Source organism: Rhinopithecus roxellana, chromosome 8 (genome assembly GCF_007565055.1).
Source record: "Rhinopithecus roxellana isolate Shanxi Qingling chromosome 8, ASM756505v1, whole genome shotgun sequence".
Classification (NCBI taxonomy): domain Eukaryota; kingdom Metazoa; phylum Chordata; class Mammalia; order Primates; family Cercopithecidae; genus Rhinopithecus; species Rhinopithecus roxellana.
The window spans coordinates 141,114,075-141,130,120 of NC_044556.1; the positions used below are offsets into that span (position 1 = coordinate 141,114,075).

At 34.6% G+C, this 16,046-nt stretch overlaps 1 long non-coding RNA gene across 1 annotated transcript; it reads left to right on the plus strand.

The window, feature by feature from the left end:
* The first annotated feature begins 1,375 nt into the window (after window positions 1-1,375).
* LOC104666509 lies at window positions 1,376-11,589 on the plus strand. The gene is made up of 4 exons (XR_748566.2): window positions 1,376-1,427; window positions 3,400-3,486; window positions 8,709-8,712; window positions 9,764-11,589. It is a non-coding gene; the product is annotated as an uncharacterized LOC104666509 (long non-coding RNA).
* The last annotated feature ends 4,457 nt before the right edge of the window (window positions 11,590-16,046 follow it).

The following is a 16,046-nucleotide window of genomic DNA, read 5'->3' on the forward strand; positions in this document are numbered from 1 at the left end:
AACAAGATGTTAACAAATTTCTATGCTTCCCAATTCTAAAGATATTAAACATTAAAAAACTATATCCTAGAATCACTGAAGCGTTATATACTGAAAAGAATTTCCATGATCAATTTTTAAAATAAAATGTGAATTAATCAATATTATCTAGTTAATTTGCTGCAAAATTCCTCATATCCTTTGATATGTTAATTCACATTGTGAAGCTGCAAGAGAGGAATTTATTTTGTTGAGCTTCACAAATTTGCTTGTCTAGGGATTTCTGTTTTCTTTCTTTTATACATTTTTTCTTTTTTTGAGCAATCAAATAACTAGTATTTAAGGAATATACTAGTTTTTAGTCTCTGTTGTTCCTAGGAAAAAACTACCATTTATTCATTTCCTGTGTCTCCTCAAGCCATATAAACTCTTAAGATATTAGTAGTGGTAAATACTAAGAGCAAATGATTGAAAAGGAGCCCCTTTCTAAGTGCTTTATTTTTTTCACCTGGAGAATGCTTACCTGATTCTTAGAGATAACCCTCCTCTAATTTTAAAATCATTTAAAAAACCTTTTCCTGAGAGGAGCTTTAAATTGTGATCATGCAAAGATAACGAAATATACTGTTTATTTAGTAATGGGTGATCCAGAAATGCTTTTCAATCTACTAGAAACATAATAGAGTTTGAATACTTGTGGTTGAAGGAGATAAATTAAAGAGAAGTAAATTTACATTTGTGTGCAAGATATTAGTATGTATTTCCTGTTCAGAGAATGTTGGTTTAATTGATATAAATTTATTTTACTGAAGAAACAGAGCTTACTAAATGCCATTACAAAAAAATCAAATGGAATATTTTAATTATTGTCACAAAAAGATGGAAAACTCTTTCCCAAAGCACCTGAACAAAGTAGGAGTGTAATATCACCAAAATCTTAACGGAGACAGCTAAGAGCCATGAGATATATGCCTCAGAGGGGACATGATATGCTCAAATATCCCAGGCAAGCGGAAGACTTAGGAATTACAGAAGACATAGAATAAATAGTGGTATGGTGACCTTAGTAAGATACTATGCCTTTATGGTTCCTTACTGGACAACAGTGAGGATTTTCCTTGTAATATAAGATTTTGTTTTTGTTTCTTAATTATGCTGTTTTGACTCAGTATTGGGGCCAGTTAGTGCCCATTCTACAACAGCTTCTTAAGTCCACGCCACCAACTACTTTCCTTATTGGGCTCTCAACTCCAGGCAACTATGCCCTCGCCCTATTTGCCCCAGGGCCAGGTTCCAGACAACTTAATTTCTTAAATTATCAAATTAGCCAATCCACAGGGAGCCCAGAAAACCTAGCTAACCATAGCCTGATGGCCATGCATGAGCACAACTCCCTAGGTTGCAATCCTTGTGTGACCCTTCCTGGAACCCTTCTCTCATTCAGAGCTGTAAGTGGCAATAAAAACCTTGTCTTTCATCTATCGAGTTTTGATGTTTGTATTCTGCCATCAAAAGACTCTTAAAATCTAATAAAGCCTTCCCCACTGTCTAGTCAAAGAGGTGGGCTCCAAAACAAATATTTGTGAAGATAACGTGACTGATGGAAAGCCAGGCCATTCACTTCCAATGCATTATTATTATTATTCAATGGATTTGCTGATCAGTCTTCTCTAGGGATTTGAGCAAGTGGAAAAAAAAAATTCTAAAAACTATGACAAGGTAGAAGAAAAAACAATAAATCAGTTGATAGTTTCATGGTTTAGTCAGGCAAAAGGTGTGTTTCCTATAGTTGATAGTTTCAAGCTTTGGTCAGGTAAGAGGTGTGCTTCCTATAGTTTAAGTGGAAAATTAGCTAGATATAATTAACATTATGGTTCCCTACCAGAATTTGAAAGAACAGTTTCTGAATGGGAAACTCCAGCAGGAAAAGGCTTGCATAGACCACAGAGAAAGGTGCTGAGTAGGAAATTGGTCAGTTCATGAATTTTTCATGTCAAGGAATCAGGCAACAGGAGGGACACTGTATTCTGCTCCACAGAATCATATATATATTTTTTTGACCAGAAAGCAAAGACAGTACTAAAGCATCATTAATTAAGAAAATGATTGTTTGTATATTTCTTTGGTATGGGTTAAATTGTATATTCAGGAAAATACGTGTTGCAGTTCTAATACCCATTACTTCTGGATGTGTGTGACTTTATTTGTAAATGAGGTCACTGTAGGTGTAATTAGTTAAGATGAGAGCATATGGGAGGAGGATGAGTCTTTAATCCAATATAACTAATGTCCTTATAAGGAGACATGGAGATTCTGGGAGAATACCACATGATGGTGTAACCTGAGAGTGGAGTGATGCCTCTAAAAGTTAAGAAAACAACAACGAACGCTAGTTGTCACCCAAAACTAGAAGAGAGACAAGGAACAGATCCTCCTTCACAGCCCTCAGAAGGAACCAATTCTGCCAACACCTTCGTCTAAGACATCTAACTTCCAAAATAGCTTGCAAGAGAGAATTTGAGATGGGAAGAGTTCCCTTAGCCCTTCGCAGAGCATGTGACGGAGGTGTGGCTCCCCTCTTAGGTGGCCCACTGCTCAAACCCCTGGCGGGAAGCATGCAGACAGGCAGGTCTAGGGAGTGTTTGGGGCTCAGGCCCCATGGTAGTGTTTAGAGTTGACTGTTTACAGCTCCTGAAGCCCCAGTAGGCCTGTGTTACAGTGTGCACTCTCAGTTTTGCCATCTGCAGGCAGCTTGTGTTAATCAGATCAATTATACCCTCTGCCTTATCGCAAGGATAAAGGGCTTTCTATATCCTGGGTTCTTGCTCTAGCTTACCACAAAAATCAGATCACATGTGGGCTTGGAGGATGGGTACAAGGTTTTACTGAGTAATGGAAGTAGCTCTCAGTGAGATGGATGGGGAGGTCAGCAGGGGAATGGAGTGGAAAGATGATCTTCCCCTGGAGTCAGGCCACCCAGTGGCCAGCTCTCCTCTGACTGCCCCCAACGGAATTCCATGTCGGCTTGCCATCCGATGGCCTGCCAGCGTCTGCTGGTGTCTGTCAGTGGGCCCTTTTGCTCCTCTGCTTCTCTTGACGTCCAATCGCTTGTGCCTGCCCACTAGGGTCTCAGGGGTTTTGTGGGCACAGGATGTGGGGTGTGGCAGGCCAGAGTGATCCTGGAAAATGCAACATTTGGGCATGAAAGAGGAGTGCTTCTCCTCACCTAGGTCCTTGGGCACAGGCCCAAGGGTGGAGCCCCTTCCAAGGACCCTGCGCTTCTCTACCCAGCACTTCTTTGCCCCACTCCCATATCAAATTTGGGTTGTTTTAAGCTACACTGCTTGTGGTACTTTGTTAAGGCAACCATAGGAAATCAATATATTCTCCAATTTTTTCATTCCCCACTCTTAACTCTAGAGTAGTTACAGGAAGAAGAGAGAAGGAAGAGGAGGAGTAAAAACAGGTATGAAGGCTTCTGAGCCTCCAGGTACTGGAAGCAGAGAGGTAAGGTTCGACCATATAGATAATGGAGGTTTTAAGTTGCAATGATTGATCTAGAAATTGTCTACTTTATATTTTACAACCTTAAGTTAATTTTCATTGCAAACTGTCTGTTTTAATGAGATAAACTTCAAATAGCATTAATAGGTTTAAAAAGAAATTAAGCAGATATTTGTTGGCAGCTATTGGAGAAAAATAAATGTTGTTCACATATGCACCCCAACAAGTTCTGACTGCTCAATAAACCTGTCACACAGACTAGACCGAGAATAAATGGATCTAAGTTGGCATTCTGTTCAGCCTAAGTTCAGCCACCTTGAAACTACCCTTAGCACGTGCCCCAATTACCGATAAAGAAACAAACAAAAAACCTCATGCTTCTTTAATAATTCATAAGATTTACATTATATATGTTGGAGATTTATATCCTACAATATTCAGGAAAATAAAATAAAATAATTTCACCTCTGGCTTATAGTCACCTCACCTCTCTTTTCCCTTTCCCTTTTAAGGCAAATTTCTTCACTTTCTCTATTGTACTAAGCAAATACACCATGCATATTCTATTCAGCAAAATTGAAATTCTTTTAGTTGAACTTAAATTCCTTTAAAAGAAGCTCAGCAGCCATCTACTTATAATTAACTATGCTTCTCAAGTCAGGTACCAAATTTCTCAACCAAACACATAGGTCTCTTGGAAGATTTTAGTCTTTCATAAGCAAAACAAAATGTGGCTTTTTGTCCAATTATGTAAGTTGTGTTTAGAAAATTTTCATATATACATGCTGAAAGAATATTCTCATATATATGCTCATGTATGCATACTCATATATATAATGTATTAAGAACATCCTCATATATATGCTGAAAGAATACAGAATATAAATATGTAAATATGTTTTTCATGTTTAGCATGAAACATATAATATATTATTATATGTGTTACTTATTTAACATATTATACATTATATATAACATAAGAAGTGTATTATATATTTTATATTATATATGTAATATATTATTAGGTATTATATATGCTACATATATAATTTATTACATATAATATACATATATTGCATATACTCTATAGTAATGCATTATATATGTAACATATGTAGCACATTATTATACTATATATGATGTTGAGTATGTATGGTGTTATATATTTTATTGTATATACTACATGTACAAATTACAGGATAGTATGTTAGTTGTTATTGGAGATAAATGCAAATAAGACAGCATAAAACATTGTAACTATAGGAGAAAATATATAATTCCCATAATTATAAATGTAACTGAAGACAGAATGTTGTGCTAAGTTTGTGAGTGCTAATTAATAGCGTTATTTTCAACTCCACGTACTTAACCAACTGAGAAACTTACTCTGGAGTCCGTTAGAAAATCAAATATCACTTGTTTCTTTTTCTTGTTTTCCTGATAAGGCTAAATTAGAGGATGGAATGAAAATGGGCCAGCTGCTTTTTCTACCAACTCACCTCACTCCATTTCTAAATCTTAAGATCTTTTGGACTGCCAAGCTGAAATTCCCTGGGAAAAATATTTCCCACCACATCCAATTCAGAAGAAACCGATAAATAAAATCTACCTAGGAGCAAATGGGACTTCAAGTCTATGCAATGGAAAATTATAAAACAGTGAACAGATCTCCATTCCTTATTGCAATCATATAGTCTTCTAGTCTAGGGCCATGCACCAAAACCATTTTCAGATTTAACTCCTGACTTGTTGTCTTCGAGCCGATATATTCAAGGGGCAAAAATTCTTAGTTCCACTAAGAATGGCTAAGATGTAATAAATATTCAATAAATACTGACTGGGGATTGTGCACCAAAGATAAAGACTTATTTATAGAGACTCAATTGAAAATGCTAGAATTTGAACTTGCACTTCAAAATTTCCAGAAGGACCTCTCCAGAGCCACAGAATCAGCAAGAGAAGAAGATTCTCACCATCCTCAGGACAGTCAAGAACAATAAAATGTAGAACTTTGAAATTCAGAGATTAAGCTGTAAGGCTAACCTACACAGAGAACGAACATGAGCAAACATATGAGCAGGGCAATCTGGTACTCCCGGCACTTAAGTTTAGGATATAAATTGAGACAAGTGTAAGAAAGCAGGACAAATGACTTTTTAGTGTAATTTGAATATTATCAGATGAGAAATTTTAATTTAAGATAATTCCATTTGTGTATTAAACTGTTTAAAATAGTTTAATAATCAATTTTGCTACTATTATTAAACATTTTAATTATTCTTTTAACAATAATTTGAATATATACTTATAGTATTACTTAACTATTTTTCTAGGCAGGTTAACTTAGTTCAGTTATCCATTATTTAGAAACAGAAGTAAAAGTTAATATTCAAATCTTCCATTTCAACCAATACCACATTATTTTACCCACATATTTTTAAGATCTCTTCTTCATCACCAAGAAGAGGTCATGAACTACGTATTCATATCCTTCCCAACATGGTTCAGGTCAGAGTTTGCCAATGAAAGGCACTAATGCAGGATTAGGAAGGTAGAAAACAATGGATAAGCCATTATTTTTCAGAGGTAGTTGTGATCAGACACAAGTTTCCTGGAGAGCTGTGGAGATCCACCCATGTTATCATTGCCCAATTTCTCCCTGAACATTTAGAAAGCTTCTACATAGAACCTACAGAATGGGAGAGAATATTTGCAAACTATGTACATAACAAAGGTCTAATACCTAGACTCTATAAGGAATTTAAACAAATTAACAAGCAAAAAACAAACAGTCCCATTAAAAAGTAGGCAAAGGTCATGGACAGAGATTTTTCAAAAGAAGACATAGACATGCCAAACAAGTAAATTTTTTAAAAAATGCTCAACATCACTGATTGTTAAGAGACATGCAAAGCAAAACCACAATGAGATACTATCTTACACCAATCAGAATGGCTATTATTAAAAGGTCAAAAAATAAATGCTGGCAAGGTTGTGGAGAAAAGAGAATGCTTGCACACAGCTGGTGGAAATGTAAATTAGTTCAGCCATTGTGGAAAGCAATTTAGAGATTTCTCAAAGAACCCAGAGGCAGAAATATTCAACCCAGCAATCTGATTATTGGGTATAAACCCAAAGAAATATAAATCAGTCTACCATAAAGATGCATGGATATGCATGTTCATTGCAGCACTATTCACAATAGCAAAGATATGGAAACAGCCTAAATGTCTGTCAATGATAGACTGAATAAAGAAAATGTGGTACATATACATCATGGAAGACTACGCAGCCATAAAAACTAATGAGATCTTATCTTTTGCAGCAACATGGATGAAGTTGAAGGCCATTATTCTAAACAAACTAAAACAGGAACAGAAAATGAAATACCAAATGTTTTTATTTGTAAATGGCAGCTAAACTTTGAATGCATATGGACACAATGAATGGAACAATAGACACCAAGGTCTACTTGAAGGTCAGGGGGTGGAAGGAGTTAGAGGATCAATATACTACCTATCAAGTACTATGTTTATTACCTGGGTGACAAAAGTATCTGTACACCAAACCCCTGTGACACACAATTTATTTATATGACAAACCTACACATTAACCCCTGAACCTAAAATAAAAGTTTTTTTTTTTTTTTTTTTTTTTTAAACAAAGAAATGTAGCAGTTTTTCAGGGAGTTGTTGGTAACAAACTCTTGGTTGAGATAGTAATGGTGAACTTTCTGAACTTTGATTCTCAGTTCTTCCAATATTTTTCTAAATCTCAAAGTCCAATTAAATTCCATTCCTGCTCAAAACTGACAGGTCATATTATAGTTAGAAAATGAACAAGAACTGCGTTCTGGTTCACTCCAGCCTGGGACCCTCCTGACCTGGGGCTGCCTACGCGCTGCACAACTACCCTTGACACCCAGGCGAACCAGACACTGGTAGTGGCTGGAACTCTGTGGGACTGCCCTGCCCACTGTGGCTCTGGAGGCTGAGGTAAGTGCTCTCTGGACTATGTACATGGCCTGGCTCAGTTCTCAGTATATAAATTCGCAGACCAATATGAATGGGTAACAACTGAAAATGGTATTGGAACAGTGGGAATTGGAAGGTTTGTACGGGAAACTTTGGGAGATGTTTATTATAGTCTGCCTGAAATTGAGACAAAATTAAACAAATAAAATGGATTTTGGACATTGGAAAGTGTGAAAGCTGCTACTGAACTCTGTTCTTCTCCATCAGGAGAAGCAACCAAAATTAAAGAAGCTTCTTGCAGAAAATCCAGCACTTGTCAACAAATCTTGTTATGAATAGGGTTGACTGATCAAGGTGACACGGAGTAACCATTAAAAACATGGATTAATGAAGGAAGAAATATATAAGAAATACGTGAAATCAACTAAGGAGTAAAAATGGAGCCCTTAAAAAATCTATTCTGAGAAAAAGTAATGAAAAAAAAAAAGGAAAATAAACTAGATGTAAGATAATCAAGTAATTATTAAGTTGATGTTTTAGGGTTACATACCATTCTGAACAAAATAACAAAAAAAATTTAATATGGTATAACTTACTCACACTTATTTTCTTTTTAGATATATTCTTTAATTAATATGCCATTTCAAACCTTTACAAGTATGCATTTTTAAAACTACATTCTCTCTTTTCTTAATAACAGTCAGCTATTGAAAACTCAAAAATCTACCAAGTTGACCTTTCTGTTAAATTCACTTGATATAATGAAAAACCATGCATTGTAAAATAAAGTATAGAATCAAACTTAATGTGATTAGCATATGATAAAATGATGATTAATATAATAAGTCTTCAAAGCTTTCCCTAAAACTTTTGATACATCAAATAATATTTTAGCTCTTATCCTTGCTTGATTAGCATACATCCTAATTCACGATAATCAACTTACACTGTGTAAAGCATCTTCAGAATGTTCTACAACAATTAGTGATTTTATATTTGAACAGTACCATATTCCACCTACTTATCTATTTGCCTAAAATTAAATAATCGGTCCTCTTTTGCAAGTATGCAAATGATTCTCAGAATGTAAATTGGGAATATTTCTTAAATTACATTTTTTAACTTGGTTTTCCCATTAGAGTTAAGGCAAACTCTTCATCCTACTTTTTTAGTTTCACTCTTTATTTCTCTCTTTCTTTCCCTCTTTCTCTTACTCTATTATTTTTGTCAAAACATTGACTAACATCAGAGATAGGTTTGTAATTATCAACTATGGAAATGTAGAATGATATTATCTGCATTTAACAATATTATTGTTTACTCTCTGGCTCTGATTCCAAGTAGTATGCTTATACAAATACCAAAGGTTTGCTGTGAGTGTTTACTTACTCACATGCCTATATAGTATAAGGTCTATATTTAGCAGTTCATCCTATATTAAAGTAAAATTTTACCAATAACAATCACATAAATGGTTAACTGCTACTTTCTCTAATAAAGCAATCTTTATTTGCCCTACACATTAACCCCTGAACCTACCAGGAGTTCTACCACCTAGAAGACATAAGACTTGAGCACATGAACTAAGTTACTGAGTATTCAGCATAGTAACGAGACAATGATTAATGCTCAGAATAAGAGGATACATTTATAACCATCAGTTCTTCAACTGCTCTTTGAATGCTTTTATATTTCTTTGTTGTGTTTACAGGACAAATAAATATTTAGTACTATAAATGAGATAGCAGCAAGCCATATGTATTGCTCCTGCTCACTGAAGCTAGAGTACATTTTGAAGTATAGATATAACCATGTCACTTATTGTCCTAAAATTCTTAATTGACTCTCTTTCTTCAAGATGAATTTAAACCATCTTATTAAGGGCTTCTGACTTGATGCTTTGTCTTCCTCCCCTGCTTCATCTCTTTACTCTTTTCAGTAAAATATATCTACTGGCTTGACTTCCTAGGTGAAGGCAGTAGAATTCATTCAAACTAGTTTAAACAGAAAAGGAAGTTGCTTTCTTTTTGCAAAAAGGCCCTCTAATATGCAAAAACGGTAGTAGAAAAACAGTAGGAAAAAAAAGTAAACCACCATTTTTTTCCGCTTAGTGTTCACAAAAAATAACTAAAAATGGATCAGAGATCTCAATAAAAAAACTAAAACTAAAACTCTGAAACTTCATGAGAAAAATATGAGAAAATCTTTGCAAATGCTTTAGATACAACACAAAAGTAGAAACAGTGAAAGCGTATTATTGATACTTGACATCTACAAATGTTAAAATGAACAAATTTCTTTTTTAGGTCAATGATACAAAATGGAAAAACCAGAAACAGACTGGAAGAAAACATTTGCAAAATATGTATCTGGAAAAGGATGTGAATCCCAAATATATAATTCATTTTTAAACTCAGTTGTAAGATAATCAACCTATTAAAAAGAAATGTGCAAAAATGTGAGCAGCATTTTACCAAATATGTTGGTGTGTGTGTGTGATACATAAGCATGTGGAAAAATACTCAACATTATTAATCATCTGAAAAATACAAACTAAACCCTAAGAATACATCATCACATGGTTGTTAACATAGCTAAAATTACAAAGTTTGTTAATATCTAGAGTTGTTGAAAGTGTGGATCAACTGGACCTCTCATTCATTGTTGGTGGGAATATAAAATGCAACACTCTATTGGGAAATAAATAGTTCGGCAGTTTCCTATTAAGTTAAATATACACTTATAAACAGCCAGTGATTCAACTCCCAGATATTTACCCAGGAGATATGAAAAATATCCATACAGAGCTTATATCCACACGAAACTTACATTCCCCACAATGGAAAAAAAAAATCTTTGCTTTAGATCTAGTTATTACAGAAAGTCTGTATAAAAATGCTTTAACTTAAAGCTTGATTGGCAGGAAGAAGCAAGCCATGCCGAAGCTAGGAAAAACAAACACTAAACGAGTAGCTGGCACAAAAGCTCTAAGACGGAAACAAATGTGGCTAGGAAGAAAGCTAATATTTCTTTAGAAGAATTAATTAAGATGGTTATGGCAGGCAGTGAAATTTTCAAGAAATAGGGAAGCCATACCAAAGAAAATTCTAAAGCCCAGTTGTAGAATTAAAAATCAATCATCAGTATTTTCCAACAACGGTGTAACTAAAAATATTATAAGTAACAAACAACAGTATTCTGACTTTACAAATATCCAAATTGTGTGTTTATATTATAATTCCTTCTCTATGTATACAATGTAAGACCTCCCTGTATCTTAAGAGGCAATGATGTTAATATCAATATGGTCAGAAATAACTTGACTGGTATATAATTAATTGTCCAATCTAGTTGGGCCTGGTGGTTTACACCTGAAATCCCAGCACTTCGGGAAGCCGAGGCAGGTAGATTACTTGAGCCCAGCAGTTCAAGACCAGTCTAAGCAACATGGCAAAACTCCATTTCTACAAAAAATACAAAAATTAGCCTAGTTGGGCATGGTGGTGTGTGCTTGTAATTCCAGCTACTCAGGAGATTGAGGTGGAAAAATCAACTGAGCCCAGGAAGTTGAAGCTGTAGTGAGTCATGATTGCTCTACTGTACTTCACCTTGAACGACAGGGTGAGAACCTGTCTCAAAAAAAAAAAAAAAGTTCATTCTAATACTATTCTATTTTGCTCTTTGGGGTATATTTTATGTTTCATAGTTTATTATTTTTCCCTCCAGGAGTTCAATGGTTTTCTTCTTGACCTAAGGTCAATCCACTTTTACCATATTCTTATCATCTAGTGCAGAGAATCTCCCTTTTTGTCAAAGCACTCTAATTGTTGCTTTTCATTTGTTTCAGAATGAATGTTTTCTATATGCCTGCTGCAATGCATATCTTTTCCTGTGGCTTATTTTCCTCGAACTCACGGATTAGAGTTTCTCTTCTATATTCTTTGTTTGCAGTTTTCTTCCTTATTTGCTATAATTCACCTTCAATTAACTTGTTTGGCTAAAGTATGTGAAAACAAAACCTTTGGAATTCTTGCACATGCAAAAATACTTCTACTATGCTCTCACATATGTTTGTATAATATGTATAATTGTTTATTATACATATTGATTAAAGATTTAAAATTGCTTTCTATAAGAAGCTTGATTCACTGTCCCCGAGTTTCCTATTTGTCTTATGAAAATTCATGCTCTTGATGCTAATATAGTTTTGGCAGATTACATCACATTTCTGGTTAAATTAAGTCAAAGACAGTTATTAACAAAGAATCTTAAAGTGTGAATAATGAAGAAATTTTCTCTGATCAGAAAAAACTATATTATCTCATTCTAAAAGTTATTGGCTGTTACTTAATCTGACTCAATTTTCCAAAATAAACCCTAATAAACATTATTCTGTGTTCAAACTAAAGCAATTCATATAGTTTTTCCCTAAAACAATAAAAAGTGAGACAAAGTCTTTTGTAAAATATAGTTCTGACCAAGTCAGTAAAAAGTAAACATATCCTGAATTCCCATCTTCTTAAAACTGGATACTTCATACTCTCATGTCATCGTTAACCTTGATGACAAGGTTAAGGATAGATGTTTGCAATTTTGGTTAGGGTTGTTATTTCTAAATCTCAAGCAGTCAAGCATGAACACATATTGACTTTGGGACACTTAACCAAAGGATTCAAACTCCACTGGTAATGAATGATGTAAAGGCAAAGTGGCTCTTCACAAAAAGCAGAGAAGCATCCAGCTCTCCACATACTAACCCTGTGTTCTACTCCAAGGCATTCTGCTGCATCTGCTCTGGGTGACGACTTTTCCCTGCAGTAGCCAAATAATAGGAGATGTGTTTTAGATTGATTAATAGGTAACACATACAGTTAAACAGAAGGAATAACTGCTAATGTTCAACAGCAGAGTAGGATAACTATAGTTAACAGTAATGTACCAAATCTTTCAAAATAGCCGAAAAAGAGGACTTGCAATGTTCCCACCATACAGAAATGATACATACTAGAGGTAAAGGATCCTCTAAATGTCTTGACTTGATCATTACACAGTCTATGCATGTAACAAAATATCACATTTACCTCATAAATATGTGCAAATATTAGGTATCAGTAAAAATAAATAAAATATAAAATAATATAATTCTCAAGATTTTTTTTTAAAGAAAACAGGGACAAGATAACATATTGGCTTTTAGTTATAATTTTTGTGAAGAGTTTTTATTAAAAAATATTTCAAGTAATTTGACTAAATATATTTTATTCATTTCTGACTGAGTTCACAGATGATATAAGTCTACATGAAAGTTGTTAATAATTACTTGTCTCTTATTCCAGAATTACAAACAACTAAGAAAATTTTGCTTTGGAATCTCACAAGCTCAAATGTAAGAATTTTTATATTTTTGCTTCCCTGGAACCTACTAAATAGAAACCTTCAGTTTATAAAATTTTAAAGTTCTGTCTCCAGATCCTGCAGAGCTATATTATAAATGATGGTGTAAGCTAATACTACAATGAAAGGCAAATTCAGTCGTTAAAATTATTAGTTTTGTCTTCATTGGGAAAGTAAAAACACATGCATTATTCCCCTACACACATATATTTACAATTTCAAAAACTAATTTAAGATAATGATAGAAATTACAGAATTCACTTACTAAGGATAATTAAATAAAACCAAAACAAACCAAAAAAGGATAACAGATACAGTAATATCCGTGATAGGATAGAGTTATGTATGTCTAGCCCATTAGCGAGCAACACATTTTTCATTTTAAAAATATGCAACCTTAGAAGAACAAAATATGAACAGAGCCAGACTTTACTTATATACCTTGATCAAAGTAATTGCTTTTGTATGGATAAGCAAGTTTTAAAGTAATGAAAGGGAAAAAGAATGTCCTATCTATAATTTGTGTAAATACATGTGAACTTCAATTGATCAAACAATGTTTCTACTGAAGCCCTTCTATGCTGAGCAAAACTTCAGTATATCTATTGCTACATTATTCTTTCCAATAAAAATTTTAAGTAAATTTGGTATTTTTCTTAAAATAATTTCCATAGGATATTGCTCATAGTTTAATGCTTCAAATGGTGGTAAAAATCATGATTTTCATGGAAGGTTGAGATAAAGAAGAAAAACGATGTATTTAAGTGCAAAAGAGGACAACAAATCGAATGGACAAAGAAAGCATAAGTGACATCTCAAATCTACAAATAATGTTCCTCTAGAATCTTCATAAATCACTCATTATTTTGAAGTTTTAATATAGGAAGGTGGCTAGCACACACTCAAATGGCTCCATAATAGATTTTATCTTTCTAGCTGCAATAGCTCGTTCAAAAATTACACATTCCAACCAATTCAGAAAAAGTATGCATATTATTCCTCTTACAATTACTATGAATATATATAGTCTTTACTATAACTATATATCTGTACATTTTGTACAGACAACTTAGGGAACTACTAGGCTCACGTAAATTCATCGCGTGCATGTTTAGATGTTTATTCGGCCTCTCAAAGTGCTGAGATTACAGGTGTGAGGTCATTTTTATTTCTAACAGCAACACTAAACAGATTGTATCTTTCCTTTGAGTAGTTCATAAAATATAAAATCGCTGTTCATTTTTCATCTTTAATGTAACTGTGATCAATTTTTATGAGACTGTCCTCAATGACCCTGCCACATATTGGGAAGCCTATGGTTATTTTTTTACTACTTATGATGCAAACCTCATTTTCTTTTTGTGTTTCTGTTTTCCCCCAATCCTTGCCAGTTTGTTGTTTATCTGTTCCTGAGAGCATTTTGTTTCTGAATCCTTTGATCTTTTGATATTAGCAGTATATCAGAAAAGCCAGATTTCATTTGAGTATTTTTAAAATTTTATGGAAAATGCTGTATTGCACTGTGATGTATTCATTATTTTTACGTTCTTCTTTTGCCTTTTCTTAGTCTAATTATGTTCCCTTTATTTTTATTCTTAATGCATTTTTGGATTTGCCCAGTGTCTGTTGTGATTCTTAGTCATATTATAAGTTGTTTCTGTATGAGTTATTTGTGAAATATTGTGAATTCATTATCTGTTTATATTGGGCATACATTAGGGTTGAGCTGTAATCTATAGGAAACCTTCCCATCAAATGCTATATCTGCAGATATAACTCACAGGCAATCTTGCAAAGTATTATTTCAGGCTCAGTAAACTCCATATCATATAGAATTTGTGTTCTTAATGTAGTCTTTCCTTTTTCTGTTTTCTGACAGAAAACAGTTATTGAGCTTTCTGCAACATATTTTGTCTGACACTGTTTCTTTCTCTCTCTCTCTTCTTTTTTTATTTTCAGAGATGGTTTTGTCACCACATAACCAAGATTCAAGTACATTCTCTCACCCACTAATGTATCAAACATTGATCTTGTTCCAAAATAAGGGCTTATTTGTTTTACACCTAAGAGTTAACCATCTGCTTTGATAACTTTTGCCCTTGCTCTTTCCAAAGTCTGAATGTTTTTGGCTCTTTCCAAAGCCTAATGATCTTGTAAGTATATACCTTATCCCAATCTGGTTTTACACAAACTATAAGCCAAACTTTACATGGTGTATTCAAAGAGTATAGGTGTTCCTTAATTACATATAAAATATTTTGTCAATCACCTTGTTATTTGGGTTGGCTTCAGAAAGAAAGACAAAGAGAATGCTCTACATACTGTATTATCTTAACCCAGTGGTGTCAAACATTTTTTAAATAAATAATTTGCCATTCTTTTAAAGTTAAATGAAATGGGGCATGACATCAGCAAGACAGCAGGATAGGAGTCCCCAGGCTTCACTCCCTCTTACATCCAATGGCAAGAGAAATGGATTTCTTTGATTGCACAGCCCCTCTCACAAATTGGCGTTGAACCACACACAGAAAATTATCCTGGATCCATGGTTTGTACAGTGGGAAAAGTGTGTTGGAGATGGACAGTCAGCTTCCCCACCATTCTGGGACCCTTCAGAGAACACTTCACTCCTGTCTCATCCCATAGGAAACATTGGGATACTGACGGGGCTGGATTAAATGCGGTCAGTTAGAACCAAAGAATGAAGGTGCGGTTCACAGTGAGCAGTGTGCAGATCATGGCAATTTCTCTGCACTTGAGCTAACAGAGGTTCCATACCAGAGAAACTAGCCAACATCATCCTGCAGGAAGCATAGTCCACAGTTCTTTCAGGCATCAATCTGTAACCATCTTCCAGCTCTTACCCAGGATGAGGAGCAACTGCAGGTCAGTGATTACCTGCAGAGTGAGCATTTACCCTGCCCAAACCCAGATAGAAAGAAGTAAACAAATTAAGTCTCACTTTAAATCTTCCCCAGACTGGCTGGCAACTGCAGGTCAACAATTACTCATGGAGGGAGAATTTTGTCCCACCCAACCCTAGCTGCTGAGTGGTAACTCTGACAAACCTTGCTGCTCTGCTTAAGTCTACCTCAGGCTAGAAGTCAAGCCAAACACCATGCATAGCAGTGGAGCATAGCCATTGGTTTTACTCACTCCCGTGTGGCTGAGCAGCAACCCCAGAGACCTAACCAA